This window comes from Symphalangus syndactylus, chromosome 6 (assembly GCF_028878055.3).
Source record: "Symphalangus syndactylus isolate Jambi chromosome 6, NHGRI_mSymSyn1-v2.1_pri, whole genome shotgun sequence".
Classification (NCBI taxonomy): Eukaryota; Metazoa; Chordata; class Mammalia; order Primates; family Hylobatidae; genus Symphalangus; species Symphalangus syndactylus.
The window spans coordinates 35,528,826-35,543,496 of record NC_072428.2 but is presented as its reverse complement, the minus strand read 5'-3'; the positions used below and the strand labels follow the sequence as shown (position 1 = coordinate 35,543,496).

Sequence of the window (14,671 nt, the reverse complement as noted above, 5' to 3'; positions counted from 1 at the left end):
AAGTGTCTGTTCATATCCTTTGCCCACTTTTTCATGGGGTTGTTTTTTTCTTGTAAATTTGTTTGCGTTCATTGTAGATTCTGGATATTAGCCCTTTGTCAGATGAGTAGGTTGCAAAAATTTTCTGCCATTCTGTAGGTTGCCTACTCACTCTGATGGTAGTTTCCTTTGCTGTGCAGAAGCTCTTTAGTTTAATTAGATCCCATTTGTCAATTTTGGCTTTTGTTGCCATTGCTTTTGGTGTTTTAGACATGAAGTCCTTGCCCACGCCTATGTCCTGAATGGTATTGCCTAGGTTTTCTTCTAGGGTTTTTATGGTTTTAGGTCTAACATTTAAGTCTTTAATCCATCTTGAATTAATTTTTGTATAAGGTGTAAGGAAGGGATCCAGTTTCAGCTTTCTACATATGGCTAGCCAGTTTTCCCAGCACCATTGATTAAATAGGGAATCCTTTCCCCATTTCTTGTTTTTGTCAGGCTTCTCAAAGATCAGATGGTTGTAGATGTGTGGTATTATTTCTGAGGGCTCTGTTCTGTTCCATTTGTCTATATCTCTGTTTTGGTACCAGTACAATGCTGTTTTGGTTACTGTAGCCTTGTAGTATAGTTTGAAGTGAAGTAGTGTGATGCCTCCAGTTTTGTTCTTTTGGCTTAGAATTGTCTTGGCAATGCGGGCTCTTTTTTGGTTCCATATGAACTCGAAAGTAGTTTTTTCCAATTCTGTGAAGAAAGTCATTGGTAGCTTGATGGGGATGGCATTGAATCTATAAATTACCTTGGGCAGTATGGCCATTTTCATATTATTGAGTTTCCTGTCCATGAGCATGGAATGTTCTTCCCTTTGTTTGTGTCCTCTTTTGTTTCATTGAGCAGTGGTTTGTAGTTCTCCTTGAAGAGGTCCTTCACATCCCTTGTAGGTTGGATTCCTAGGTATTTTATTCTCTTTGAAGCAATTGTGAATGGGAGTTCACTCATGATTTGGCTGTCTGTTTGTCTGTTATTGGTGTATAAGAAGGCTTGTGATTTTTGTATATTGATTTTGTATCCTGAGACTTTGCTGAAGTTGCTTATCAGCTTAAGGAGATTTTGGGCTGAGATGATGGGGTTTTCTAGATATACAATCATGTCATCTGCAAACAGGGACAATTTGACTTCCTCTTTTCCTAATTGAATACTCTTTATTTCTTTCTCCTGCCTGATCGCCCTGGCCAGAACTTCTAACACTATGTTGAATAGGAGTGGTGAGAGAGGGCATCCTCTCTGTCTTGTGCCAGTTTTCACAGGGAATGCTTCCAGTTTTTGCCCATTCAGTATGATATTGGTTGCGGGTTTGTCATAAATACCTCTTATTATTTTGAGATACGTCCCACCAATACCTAGTTTATTGAGAGTTTTTAGTATGAAGGGCTGTTGAATTTTGTCAAAGGCCTTTTCTGCATCTATTGAGAAATCATGTGGTTTTTGTCTTTGGTTCTGTTTATATGATGGATTACGTTTATTGATTTGTGTATGTTGAACCAGCCTTGCATCCCAGGGATGAAGCCCACTTGATTGTGGTGGATAAGCTTTTTGATGTGCTGCTGGATTTGGTTTGCCAGCATTTTATTGAGGATTTTTGCATCGATGTTCATCAGGGATATTGGTCTAAAATTCTCTTTTTTGGTTGTGTCTCTGCCAGGCTTTGGTATCAGGATGATGCTGGCCTCATAAAATGAGTTAGGGAGGATTCCCTCTTTTTCTATTGTTTGGAATAGTTTCAGAAGGAATGGTACCAGCTCTTCCTTGTACCTCTGGTAGAATTCTGCTGTGAATCCGTCTGGTCCTGGACTTTTTTTGGCTGGTAGGCTATTACTTATTGCCTCAATTTCAGAGCCTGATATTGGTCTTTTCAGGGATTCAGCTTCTTCCTGGTTTAGTCTTGGGAGGGTGTATGTGTCAAGGAATTTATCCATTTCTTCTAGATTTTCTAGTTGATTTGCTTAGAGATGTTTATAGTATTCTCTGATGGTAGTTTGTGTTTCTGTGGGATTGGTGGTGATATCCCCTTTATCATTTTTTATTGCGTCTATTTGATTCTTCTCTCTTTTCTTCTTAGTCTTGCTAGTGGTCTGTCAATTTTGTTGATCTTTTCAAAAAACCAGCTCCTGGATTCATTGATTTTTTGAAGGGTTTTTTGCGTCTCTATCTCCTTCAGTTGTGCTCTGATCTTAGTTATTTCTTGTCCTCTGCTAGCTTTTGAATGTGTTTGCTCTTGCTTCTCTAGTTCTTTTAATTGTGATGTTAGGGTGTCAATTTTGGATTTTTCCTGCTTTCTCTTATAGGCATTTAGTGCTATAAATTTCTCTCTACAAGCTGCTTTAAATGTTTCCCAGAGATTCTGGTATGTTGCGTCTTTGTTCTCATTGGTTTCAAATAACATCTTTATTTCTGCCTTCATTTCATTATGTACCCAAAAGTCATTCAGGAGCAGGTTGTTCAGTTTCCATGTAGTTGAGTGGTTTTGAGTGAGTTTCTAAATCCTGAGTTCTAGTTTGATTGCACTGTGGTCTGAGAGACAGTTGTTATAATTTCTGTTCTTTTACATTTGCTGAGGAGTGCTTTACTTCCAACTATGTGATCAATTTTGGAATAAGTGCAGTGTGGTGCTGAGAAGCATGTATATTCTGTTGATTTGGGGTGGAGAGTTCTGTAGATGCCTATTAGGTCTGCTTGGTGCAGAGCTGAGTTCAAGTCCTGGATATCCTTTTTAACCTTCTGTCTCATTGATCTGTCTAATATTGACAGTGGGGTGTTAAAGTCTCCCATTATTATTGTGCGAGAGTCTAAGTCTCTTTGTAGGTCTCTAAGGACTTGCTTTATGAATCTGGGTGCTTTTGTATTGGGTGCATATATATTTAGGATCGTTAGCTCTTCTTGTTGAATTGATCCCTTTACTATTATGTAATGGCCTTCTTTGTCTCTTTTGATCTTTGCTGGTTTAAAGTCTGTTTTATCAGAGACTAGGATTGCAACCCCTGCTTTTTTTTTTTTTTGTTTTCCATTTGCTTGGTAGATCTTCCTCCATCCCTTTATTTTGAGCCTATGTGTTTCTCTGCTGGTGAGATGGGTCTCCTGAATACAGCACACTGATGGGTCTTGACTCTTTATCTAATTGCCAGTCTGTGTCTTTTAACTGGAGCACTTAGCCCATTTACATTTAAGGTTAATATTGTTATGTGTGAATTTCATCCTGTCATTATGATGTTAGCTGGCTGTTTTGCTTGTTAGTTCATGCAGTTTCTTCCTAGCATCAATGGTCTTTACAATTTGGCATGTTTTTGCAGTGGCTGGTACCGGTTGTTCCTTTCCATGTTTAGTGCTTCCTTCAGGAGCTCTTGTAAGGCAGGCCTGGTGGTGACAAAATCTCTCAGCATTTACTTATCTGTAAAGGATTTTATTTCTCCTTCACTTATGAATCTTAGTTTGGCTGGATATGAAATTCTGGGTTGAAAATTCTTTTCTTTAAGAATGTCGAGATACAAAACCAATGTGCAAAAATCACAAGCATTCTTATACGCCAATAACAGACAAACAGCCAAATCATGAGTGAACTCCCATTCACAACTGCTTCAAAGAAAATAAAATACCTAGGAATCCAACTTACAAGGGATGTGAAGGACCTCTTCAAGGAGAACTACAAACCACTGCTCAAGGTAATAAAAGAGGATACAAACAAATGGAAGAACATTCCATGCTCATGGGTAGGAAGAATCAATATCATGAAAACGGCCATACTGCCCAAGGTAATTTATAGATTCAATGCCATCCCCATCAAGCTACCAATGACTTTCTTCACAGAATTGGAAAAAACTACTTTCGAGTTCATATGGAACCAAAAAGGAGCCCGCATTGCCAAGACAATTCTAAGCAAAAAGAACAAAGCTGGAGGCATCATGCTACCTGACTTCAAACTATACTACAAGGCTACAGTAACCAAAACAGCATGGTACTGGTACCAAAGCAGAGATATAGATCAATGGAACAGAACAGAGCCCTCAGAAATAACACCGCATATCTACAACTATCTGATCTTTGACAAACCTCACAAAAACAAGCAATGGGGAAAAGATTTCCTATTTAATAAATGGTGCTGGGAAAACTGGCTAGCCATATGTAGAAAGCTGAAACTGGATCCCTTCCTTACACCTTATAAAAAATTAATTCATGATGGATTAAAGACTTAAATGTTAGACCTAAAACCATAAAAACCCTAGAAGAAAACCTAGGCAATACCATTCAGGACATATGTTTGGGCAAGGACTTCATGTCTAAAACACCAAAAGCAATGGCAACAAAAGCCAAAATTGACAAATGGGATCTAATTAAACTAAAGAGCTTCTGCACAGCAAAAGAAACTACCATCAGAGTGAGCAGGCAACCTACAGAATGGCAGTAAATGTTTACAATCTACCCATCTGACAAAGGGATAATATGCAGAATCTACAAATAACTTAAACAAATTTACAAGAAAAAATCAAACAACCCCATCAAAAAGTGGGCAAAGGATATGAATAGACACTTCTCAAAAGAAGACATTTATGCAGCCAAAAGACACATGAAAAAATGCTTATCATCACTGGCCATCAGAGAAATGCAAATCAAAACCACAATGAGATACCATCTCACACCAGTTAGAATGGCCATCATTAAAAAGTCAGGAAACAACAGGTGCTGGAGAGGATGTGGAGAAATAGGAACACTTTTACACTGTTGGTGGGACTGTAAACTAGTTCAACCATTGTGGAAGTCAGTGTGACGATTCCTCAGGGATCTAGAACTAGAAATACCATTTGACCCAGCCATCCCATTACTGGGTATATACCCAAAGGACTATAAATCATGCTGCTATAAAGACACATGCACACACATGTTTATAGCTGCACTATTCACAACAGCAAAGACTTGGAACCAATCCAAATGTCCAACAACGATCGACTGGATTAAGAAAATGTGGCACATATACACCATGTAATAATATGCAGCCATAAAAATGATGAATTCATGTCCTTTGTAGGGACATGGATGAAGCTGAAAACCATCATTCTCAGCAAACTATCACAAGGACAAAAAACCAAACACCGCATGTTCTCACTCATAGGTGGGAATTGAACAATGAGAACACATGAACACAGGAAGGGGAACATCACACACCAGGGACTGTTGTGGGGTGAGGGGAGGGGAGAGGCATAGCATTAGGAGATACACCTAATGCTAAATGACGAGTTAATGGGTACAGCACACCAACATGGCACATGTATACATATGTAACAAACCTGCACATTGTGCACATGTACCCTAAAACTTAAAGTATAATAATAATAAAAAAATAGAATGTCGAATATTGGCCCCCACTCTCTTCTGGCTTGTAGAGTTTCTGCCGAGAGATCTGCTCTTAGTCTGATGGGCTTCCCTTTGTGGGTAACCCAACCTTTCTCTCTGGCTGCCCTTAATATTTTTTCCTTCATTTCTACTTTGGTGAATCTGACAATTATGTGTCTTGGAGTTGCTCTTCTCGAGGAGTATCTTTGTGGCGTTCTCTGTATTTCCTGAATTTGAATGTTGGCCTGCCTTGCTAGGTTGGGGAAGTTCTCCTGGATAATATCCTGAAGAATATTTCCCAACTTGGTTCCATTCTCCCTGTCATTTTCAGGTACACCAATCAGACGTAGACTTGGTCTTTTCTCATAATCCCATATTTCTTGGAGGCTTTGTTCATTTCTTTTTACTCGTTTTTTCTCTAAACGTTTCTTCTTGCTTCATTTCATTCATTTGATCTTCAGTCACTGATACTCTTTCTTCCACTTGGTCGAATCGGCTACTGAAACTTGTGCATTTGTCACGTAGTTCTCGTGCCATGGTTTTCAGCTCCATCAGGTCATTTAAGTTCTTCTCTGTGCTGTTTATTCTAGTTAGCCATTTGTCTAATCTTTTTTCAGGGTTTTTAGCTTCTTTGTGATGGGTTCAAACTTCCTCTTTTAGCTCGGATAAGTTTGTTATTACCAATCGTCTGAAGTCTTCTTCCCTCAACTCATCAAAGTCGTTTTCTGTCCAGCTTTGTTCCATTGCTGTCGAGGAGCTGCATTCCTTTGGAGGAGAAGAGGTGCTCTGATTTTGAGAATTTTCAGCTTTTCTGCTCTGGTTTCTCCCCATCTTTGTGGTTTTATCTACCTTTGGTCTTTGATGATGGTGATGTACAGATCGGGTTTTGGTGTGGATGTCCTTTCTCTTTGTTAGTTTTCCTTCTAACAGTCAGGACCCTCAGCTGCAGGTCTGTTGGAGTTTGCTGGAGGTCCACTCCAGGACCCTTCTTGCCTGGGTATCACCAGTAGAGGCTGCAGAATAGCAAATATTGTAGAATGGCAGATGTTGCTGCCTGATCCTTCCTCTGGAAGCTTTGTCTCAGAGGGGCACCTGGCTGTATGAGGTGTCAGTTGGTTAGGCTACTCAGGGGTCAGGGACCCACTTGAGGAGGCAGTCTGTCTGTTTTCAGATCTCAAACTCCATGCTGGGAGAACCACTGCTTTCTTCAAAGCTGTCAGACAGGGACGTTTAAGTCTGCAGAACTTTCTGCTGCCTTTTGTTCAGCTATGCCCTGCCCCCAGAGGTGGAGTATACAGAGGCAGGCAGGCCTCCCTGAGCTGCAGTGGGCTCCACTCAGTTTGAGCTTCCCAGCTGCTTTGTTTACCTACTCAAGCCTCAGCAATGGTGGGCGCCCCTCTCCCAGCCTTGCTGCCACCTTGCAGTTGGATCTCAGACTGCTGCCCTAGCAGTGAGTAAGGCTGTGTGGGCATGGGACCCTCCAAGCCAGGCACAGGATGTAATCTCCTAGTGTGTCATTTGCTAAGATCGTTGGAAAGCACAGTATTAGGGTGGGAGTGTCCCGATTTTCCAGGTACCATCTGTCACATCTTCCCTTGGCTAGGAAAGGGAATTCCCTGATCCCTTGTGATTCCTGGGTGAGGCGATGCCCCACCCTGCTTTGGCTCATGCTCCATGGGTTACACCCACTGTCTGACAAGCCCCGGTGAGATGAACCTGGTACCACAGTTGGAAATGCAGAATTCACCTATCTTCTGTGTCGCTCACGCTGGGAGCTGTGGATTGGAGCTCTTCCTATTCAGCCATCTTGGAACCTCTCCAAACATTTTTTTTATGTTTGTTGGCCATTTGTATATCTTCTTTTGAGAATTGTCTCTTCATGTCCTTTGCTTACTTTTTGATGGTATTATTTGCTTTCTTTCTTGCTGATTTGCTTGAGTTCCTTGTAGAGTCTGGATATTAGTCCTTTGTCAGATGCATAATTTGTGAATATTTTCTCCCCCTCTTTTGGTTGTCTTTTTACTCTGCTGGTTATTTCTTTTCCTGTGCAGAAGTTTTTTAGTTTAATTAGGTCCCATCCATTTATTTTTTGTTGCATTTGCTTTCAGGTTCTTGGTCATGAAGTCTATGTCTAAGCGAATGTCTAGAACAGTGGTCCCCAAACTTTTTGGCACCAGGTACCAGTTGCATGTAAGACGATATTTCCACAGACTGTGGTGGGGGCAGGCGATGGTTTCAGGATGAAGCTGTTTCACCTCAGATCATCAGGCATTAGATTCTCATAAGGAGCATGCAACCTAGATTCCTTGCATGCACAGTTCACAATAGGGGTCATGCTCCTATGAGAATCTAATGCTGCTGGTGAGCTGATAGGTGGCAGAACTCAGATGGTAATGCTTGCTTCTTTACTGCTCACCTGCTGCTGTGTGGCCCCGTTCCTGACAAGGGGTTGGGGACTCCTTATCTAGAAGAGTTTTTCTGATGTTATCTTCTAGAATTTTTATGGTTTCTGGTCTTAGATTTAAGTCTGACCCATCTTGAGTTGATATTTATATAAGGAGAGAGATGAGGATCCAGTTTCATTATTCGACATGGGGCTTGCCAATTATCCCAGCACCATTTATTTAATAGGGTGTCTTTTCCCTACTTTGTATTTTTGTTTGCTTAGTTGAAGATTAGTTGGCTGTAAGTATTTGGATTTAATTTCTGGGTTCTCTGTTCTGTTCCACTGGTCTATGTGACTATTTTTATACCAGTACCATGCTGTTTTGTTAACTATAGCCTTGTAGTACAGTTTGAAGTTGGGTAATGTGATGCCTCCAAATTTGTTCTTTTTGTTTAGCCTTGCTTTGGATGCATGGAGTATTTCTTGGTCCCATAGGAATTTTAGGATTCTTTTTTCTAGTTCTGTGAAGAATTATGATGGTATTTTGATGGGAATTGCATTGAATCTGTAGATTGCTTTTGGCACTATGGTCATTTTCACAATATTGATTCTACCCATCCATAAGTCTGGGATGTATTTCCACTTGTTTGTGTCATCAATAATTTCTTTCAATAGTGTTTTCTAGTTTTCCTCATATAGATCTTTCATGCCCTTGGTTAGGTATATTAAGTATTTTATTATTATTATTTTTTCAGCTGATGTAAAAGGAATTGAGTTCTTGATTTGGTTCTCGGCTTTGTCATTGTTGGTGTATGTCAGTGCTACTGATTTGTGTACATTGATTTTGTATCCTGAATCTTTACTGAATTCATTTGTCAGATTTAGGAGCTTTTTGGATGAGTATTTAGGGTTCCCTAGATATACGATCATATCATCAGTGAACAGCAACAGCTTGTCTTCCTCTTTACAGATTTGGGTGCCCTTTATTTCTTTCTCTTGTCTGATTGCTCTGGCTAGGTCTTCCAGTACTATGTTGCATAGAAGTGGTGAAAGTGAGTATCTTTGTCTTGTTCCAGATCTTAGGGGAAATGCTTTCAACTTTTCCCCCATTCAGTATAACGTAGATGGTGGGTTTGTCATAGAAGGCTTTTATTACCTTGAGGTATATCCCTTCTATGCCAATTTTGCTGAGGGTTTTTAATCATAAAGAGATGCTAGATTTTGTCAAATGCTTTTTCTGCATGTATTCAGATGATCATATATTTGTTTTTAATTGTCTATGTGATGTAGCACATTTGTTGACTTGCATATGTTAAACCATCCCTCCATCCCTGGTATGAAACCCACTTGAACATGGTGTGATATCTTTTTGATATGCTCTTGGATTCAGTTAGCTAGTATTTTGTTGAGGATTTTTGCATCTGTGTTCATCAGGGATATTGGTCTGTAGTTTTCTTTTTTTGTTATGTCCTTTCCTGGTTTTGGTGTTAGGGTGACACTGGTTTCACAGAATGATTTAGGGAGAATGCCCTCCTTTGGAATAGTTTTAGTAAGATTAATATTAATTCTTCTTTGAATGTTTGATAGAATTTAGCTGTGAATACATCTGGTCCTGGAGTGTTTTTTGTTGGCAGTTTTTTTTAAATTACTGTTTCAATCTTGCTACTTGTTATTGGTCTCTTCAGAGTTTCTATTTCTTCCTGATTTAATCTAGGAGGGTTGGATTTCATCCATCTCCTCTAGATTTTCTAGTTTGTGTGAGCAAAGGTGCTCACAGTAGCCTTGAATGATCTTTTGAGTTTCTTTGGTATCCGTTGTAATATCTCCTGTTTCATTTCTAATTGAGCTTATTTGGTTATTCTCCCTTCTTTTCTTGGTTAACCTTACTAATGGATTATTTATTGTGTTTATCTTTTCAAATAATCAGATTTTTGTTTTATTTATTTTTTTTGTATTTTTTTGTTTCAATTTCTTTTAGTTCTACTCTGATCTTTGTTATTTATTTTGTTTTTCTGAGTTTAGGTTTGGTTTGTTCTTGTTTCTCTAGTTCCTTGGGGTGTGACCTTAGATAATCTATTTGTGCTCTTTCAGACTTTTTGTTGTAGGCATTTAATACTATGAACTTTCCTCCTAGCACCACTTTTGCAGTATCCCAGGGGCTTTGATAAGTTGTGTCCCTATTATGAGCTTTTTCCACCCCTTTACCTTAAGTTAATGTGAGTCCTTAGGTGTTAGATGAGTCTCTCAAACAGTGATTTGGTTGGTAGATTTTTATTCATTCTGTCATTCTGTATTTTTTAAGTTGAGCATTTAGGCCATTCAATTCAACATTAGTTTTGAGATGTGAGGTACTGTTCTATTCATCATGTTGTTGCCTAAATACCTTGTATTTTTTTCTCATTGTGTTATTGTTTTATAGGCCCTGTGAGATTTATGTTTCTCAGAGGTTCTATTTTAGTGTATTTTGAGGTTTTATTTCAAGATTTAGAACTCCTTTTAGCATTCCTTGTGGTGCTGGCTTGGTAGTGGCAAATTCTCTAAGCATTTTTTTTTGTCTGAAAAAGACTATCTCTTCTTCATTTATAAAGCTTTGTTTTGCTGGAAAATTCTTGGCTGATAATTATTTTTTTTCAGGACACTAAAGATAGGACCCCAACCCCTTTTGGCTTGAAAAGTTTCTGCTGAGAAATCTGCTGTTAATCTGATAGGTTTTCCTTTATAGGTTACTTGATGCTTTTGTCTCACAGCTCTTAAGATTCTTTCCTTCATCTTGACTTTAGATAACCTGATGACTGTGTGCCTAGGTGAAGATCTTTTTGCAATAAATTTCCCAAGTGTTCTTTGAGCTTCTTGTCTAGATGTCTAGATCTTTAGTACGATGCCTAGATCTAAATGTCTAGATCTTTAGTTCTTTGAGCTTCTTGTCTAGCTCTCTAGATCTTTAGTAAGGCCAGTGAGGTTTTCCTCAATTATTCCCTCAAATATGTTTTCCAGACTTTTAGATTTTTCTTCTTCCTCTGGAGCACCAATTATTCTTAGATTTGGTCATATAACATATTCCCATATATTTTGGAGGCTTTGTTAATTTTTAAAAAATTCTTTTTTCTTTGTTTTTGTCTGATTGAGTTAATTCAAAAGCCTTGTCTTTGAGCTCTGAAGTTCTTTCTTTTACTTGTTCTAGTCTATTGTTGAAACTTTCCTGTGTGTTTTGTATTTCTTTAAGTGTGTCTTTCATTTCCAGAAATTATTATTTTTTTTATGGCATCTATTTCTCTGGATAATTTTTCATCCATAGCCTGCATTGTTTTTTAAACTTTCTTTAACTTGGTTTTCACCTTTCTCTGGCATCTCCTTGAGTAGCTTAATAATCAACCTTTTGAACTTTGAGTAGCTTAATAATCAACCTTCTGAATTTATCTGACAATTCAGATTTCTTCTTGGTTTGGATCCATTGCTGGGGAGCTAGTGTGATCTTTTGGGGGTGTTATAGAACCTGTTTTGTCATGTTATCAGAATTACTTTTTTGGTTCCTTCTCTTTTGGGTAGAGTAATCCAGTGGAGAGGTCTGCAACGAAAGGCCTGCTGTTCAGATTCTCTTGTCCCATGGGGTGATCCCTTGATGTGGTGCTCTCCCACTTTCACTATGGATGGGGCTTACTGAGAGCTAGACTACAGGGATTGTTATTGCTCTTCAGGATTTAGCCACCCAGTGGGGCTACCAGGCTCTAAGCTGGTGCTGGAGAATGTTTGCAATGAGTCCTGTGATGTGATCCGTCTTCAGGTCTCCCAGCTGTGGATACCAGCACCTGCTCTGGTGGAGGTGGCAGGGGAGTAAAATAGACTCTATGAGAGTCCTTGGTTGTAGATATGTTTAGTGTGCTTACTTTCTCGAATGCTAGTTATGTTAACAGTGAAGCCATCACATGGACAGACAGGACCTCTGGTTAGCTAGGATGTTGCAGGCAGTGGAATTACCTGTTGTTTTCTCTTTCCTGGGAGCAGGATTATTCCATCATGAGTTGCTTTAATGGCCTGAGTTGGTTGGCCTCTGGCCAGGAGGTGGCACTTTCAAGAGAGCACCAGCTGTGGTAGTAGGGGGATCTGAGCTTGCCCTAAGTTGGCCAGGGTAAGTATTCTGGTTTCTCAGGTGATGGGTAGGTCTACAAAGCTCCGGAGTTTCTGTCTTTTGTGTTCAGCTACCAGGGTTGGTAGAGAAATACCATCAGGTGGGAGAAGATTTAGGCAGGTCTGGGCTCAGACTCTCCTTGGGTGGGGCTTGCTGCAGCCACTGTGAGGGCTGGTAGAGGGGCGGTGGTTCTCAGGCCAATGGGGTTATGTTTCAGAGGGGATTATGGCTGCCTCTTCTGTGTCGTATGGGAGTTCGCCAGGAAAGTGGGGGATAGCTGGTGGCGAAAGGTCTCACCCAGCTCCCATACAGTTGGTGAGGCTGGTCTTGCTCCTGCAGTGCTCCCTGTTCAGATCTTGCCCAGGTCATAAACTTCCCACTGAGAAAGAAAACATGGCTTTCAGGCCTCGCCCTCTCCCTGTCTGTCCACATTGTGGTCAGCAGCTCCTGTGCTCCTATCTGCAGCAGTTCCTGGCCACCCCCCAGATTTTACTCAAGAAAATTTGTGTCCAGCTGAAATTATTACAGATTTCATTTGGAGGCTTGGTTCACCTTGTGACCCCCCCTCAGTGATACTCATTGCCTTCTTTGAGGATGCCTATGAGTATAGTAAGTGATGGCTTCCCTGGACTCAAGCTGGAGATTGGGAGTGCCTAGAAGGCTCTTCCCACTGCTGCTTCTATTTTTTATTTTGTGCAGCTCCCTAAATTTGTTTCAGTTCTAGGTAAGGTTAAATCTTTCTCCTGAGATCTGGATATTCAGATTCCTCAGTTTGCATGTGTATTTGGAGGCCAGTTTTTCCCCTCTCACTCTTTGGGAACTCAGTTTTTTGTCTGTCTCCCAGAGTTTGCTTCAGTGTGCCACTTCTTTCAAAAGATCAATGAATTCTTTTGTTTTTTTCTGGTATGTTTCTGTGGCAGTTCTTCAAGCAAAAGTTCATGGTGTGAGTCTCCACACACTGTTCTGTCAGTTGAAGTGGGAGCTACCTCCCCTATCTGCTATCTCCCCGATTTTTTTTTTTTTTTTTTTTTTTGAGATGGAGTTTTGCTCTTGTCACCCAGGCTGGAGTTCAGTGGTGTCTTCTCAGCTCACTGCAACCTCTACCTCCCAGGCTCGAGCAGTTCTCCTGCCTCAGCCTCCTGAGTAGCTGGAACTACAGGATCACGCCACTACGCCCAGCTTTTTTTTTTTTTTGTAGTTTTAGTAGAGACAGAGTTTCACCATGTTGGACAGGCTGGTCTCAAACTCCTGACCTCAGGTGACCTGCCCGCCTCAGCCTCCCTAAGTGCTGGAATTACAGGCGTGAACCATCATGCCTGGCCCTGATGTGTTTTTTTATTTATTATTATTATTTTTTTGAGGCAGGGTCTTACTCTCTCACCTAGGCTGGAGTGCAGTGGCATGTTCCCAGCTCACTGCAGCCTCGACCTCCCAGGCTCAGGTGATCCTTCCACATCAGTCTCCTGAGTAGTTAGGACCCACAGGCATGTGCCACCACACCTGGCTAATGAGAAAAAGAAAATTAAATGTTAATTAATGTTGTTATTAAGATTATTTGTTAGAAAATATACTTTTTAAATTAAATAAATACCTAGCAATTTCCTACCATGTGCTAGGCACTTTTTAAAGCATTAGGGATATAACAGTGAACAAATCAAAGACAAAAGGCAAATAAGTAAGTGTAGAGTATGTTCACCTTATATAACTTAAGAAAATTCGTGCATTTAAATCAGGAAAATATTTCTGCTTTGTTTTCTCTCAGGAAGTATATATTTGAAATTATAGGCCGGGCGCGGTGGCTCACGCCTGTAATCCCAGTACTTTGGGAGGCTGAGGCGGGCGGATCACAAGGTCAGGAGATTGAGACCATCCTGGCTAATATGGTGAAACCCCGTCTCTACGAAAAATACAAAAAAAATTAGCTGGGCGTGGTGGCGGGTGCCTGTAGTCCCAGCTACTCGGGAGGCTGAGGCAGGAGAATGGCGTGAACCCAGGAAGCAGAGCTTGCAGTGAGTCGAGATCGTGCCAGTGCACGCCAGCCTGGGGACAGAGTGAGACTCTGTCTTAAAAAAAAAAAAAAAAAATTGTGCTTAATTCCTAGTGAGGATGGATAACTGTCATTTGAGCTGAGTTTTTTTTTTTTCAAAGAATGATTTCAAATACCTAAAATTTATAATTTAATCCTTCTGTCAGCCTTCCTATAGAGGTACTATTTTTATATTTTGTATCCAGATGAGGAAATTGAGACCCAGGAGGTTCTAGTAACTCATTTGTGATCACAGATTAGCTGTTATGGCAGACATAGGATTTGAACTCAGGGGACTATGCCTGCGGAGCCTGTGGCTTAGACTCACTCCACCTTATGCATGTTTCCCCTACTTCATGAAAGTGGAAAGGAATAAATAAGTGCAACCTGATAGAAATACAGCTTCTCTTAAGAGACACCAAAGGACATCTAGCCAATGTGTCTTTTGACAGGTATTTTAAATTAACCAGGACAGATGGTTGTCTTGTCAGTTGGTGAATTCCATTTAATGGAATTTTGATGATCCTTTCACTCGGAGGAGCCTGCTGAATACCTAGAGTTGAGTATCTGGTAGTCTTTTTGGCTGCTTAAAGAAAATGTGCGAGAACATCTGAATTAACCATGGGGCCACAATTTAATAGGCAGCTATTTCAATGTAGCCTTTGTGGATATTTGACATGGGCTTTCTTGAGAAAGCATTGTGGGAGAATTAGATCTCTATTGACTACACTGTCTTTCATGAATGTTCTGATTCTAATTAAGATTTATTTTTACA

At 40.2% G+C, this 14,671-nt stretch overlaps 1 protein-coding gene across 5 annotated transcripts in view; it reads left to right on the top strand.

The window, feature by feature from the left end:
* Window positions 1-14,671, top strand: part of NELL1 (neural EGFL like 1) — a 932,871-nt gene that overhangs the window by 25,951 nt on the left and 892,249 nt on the right. The gene's annotated exons all lie outside the window — the stretch shown is intronic.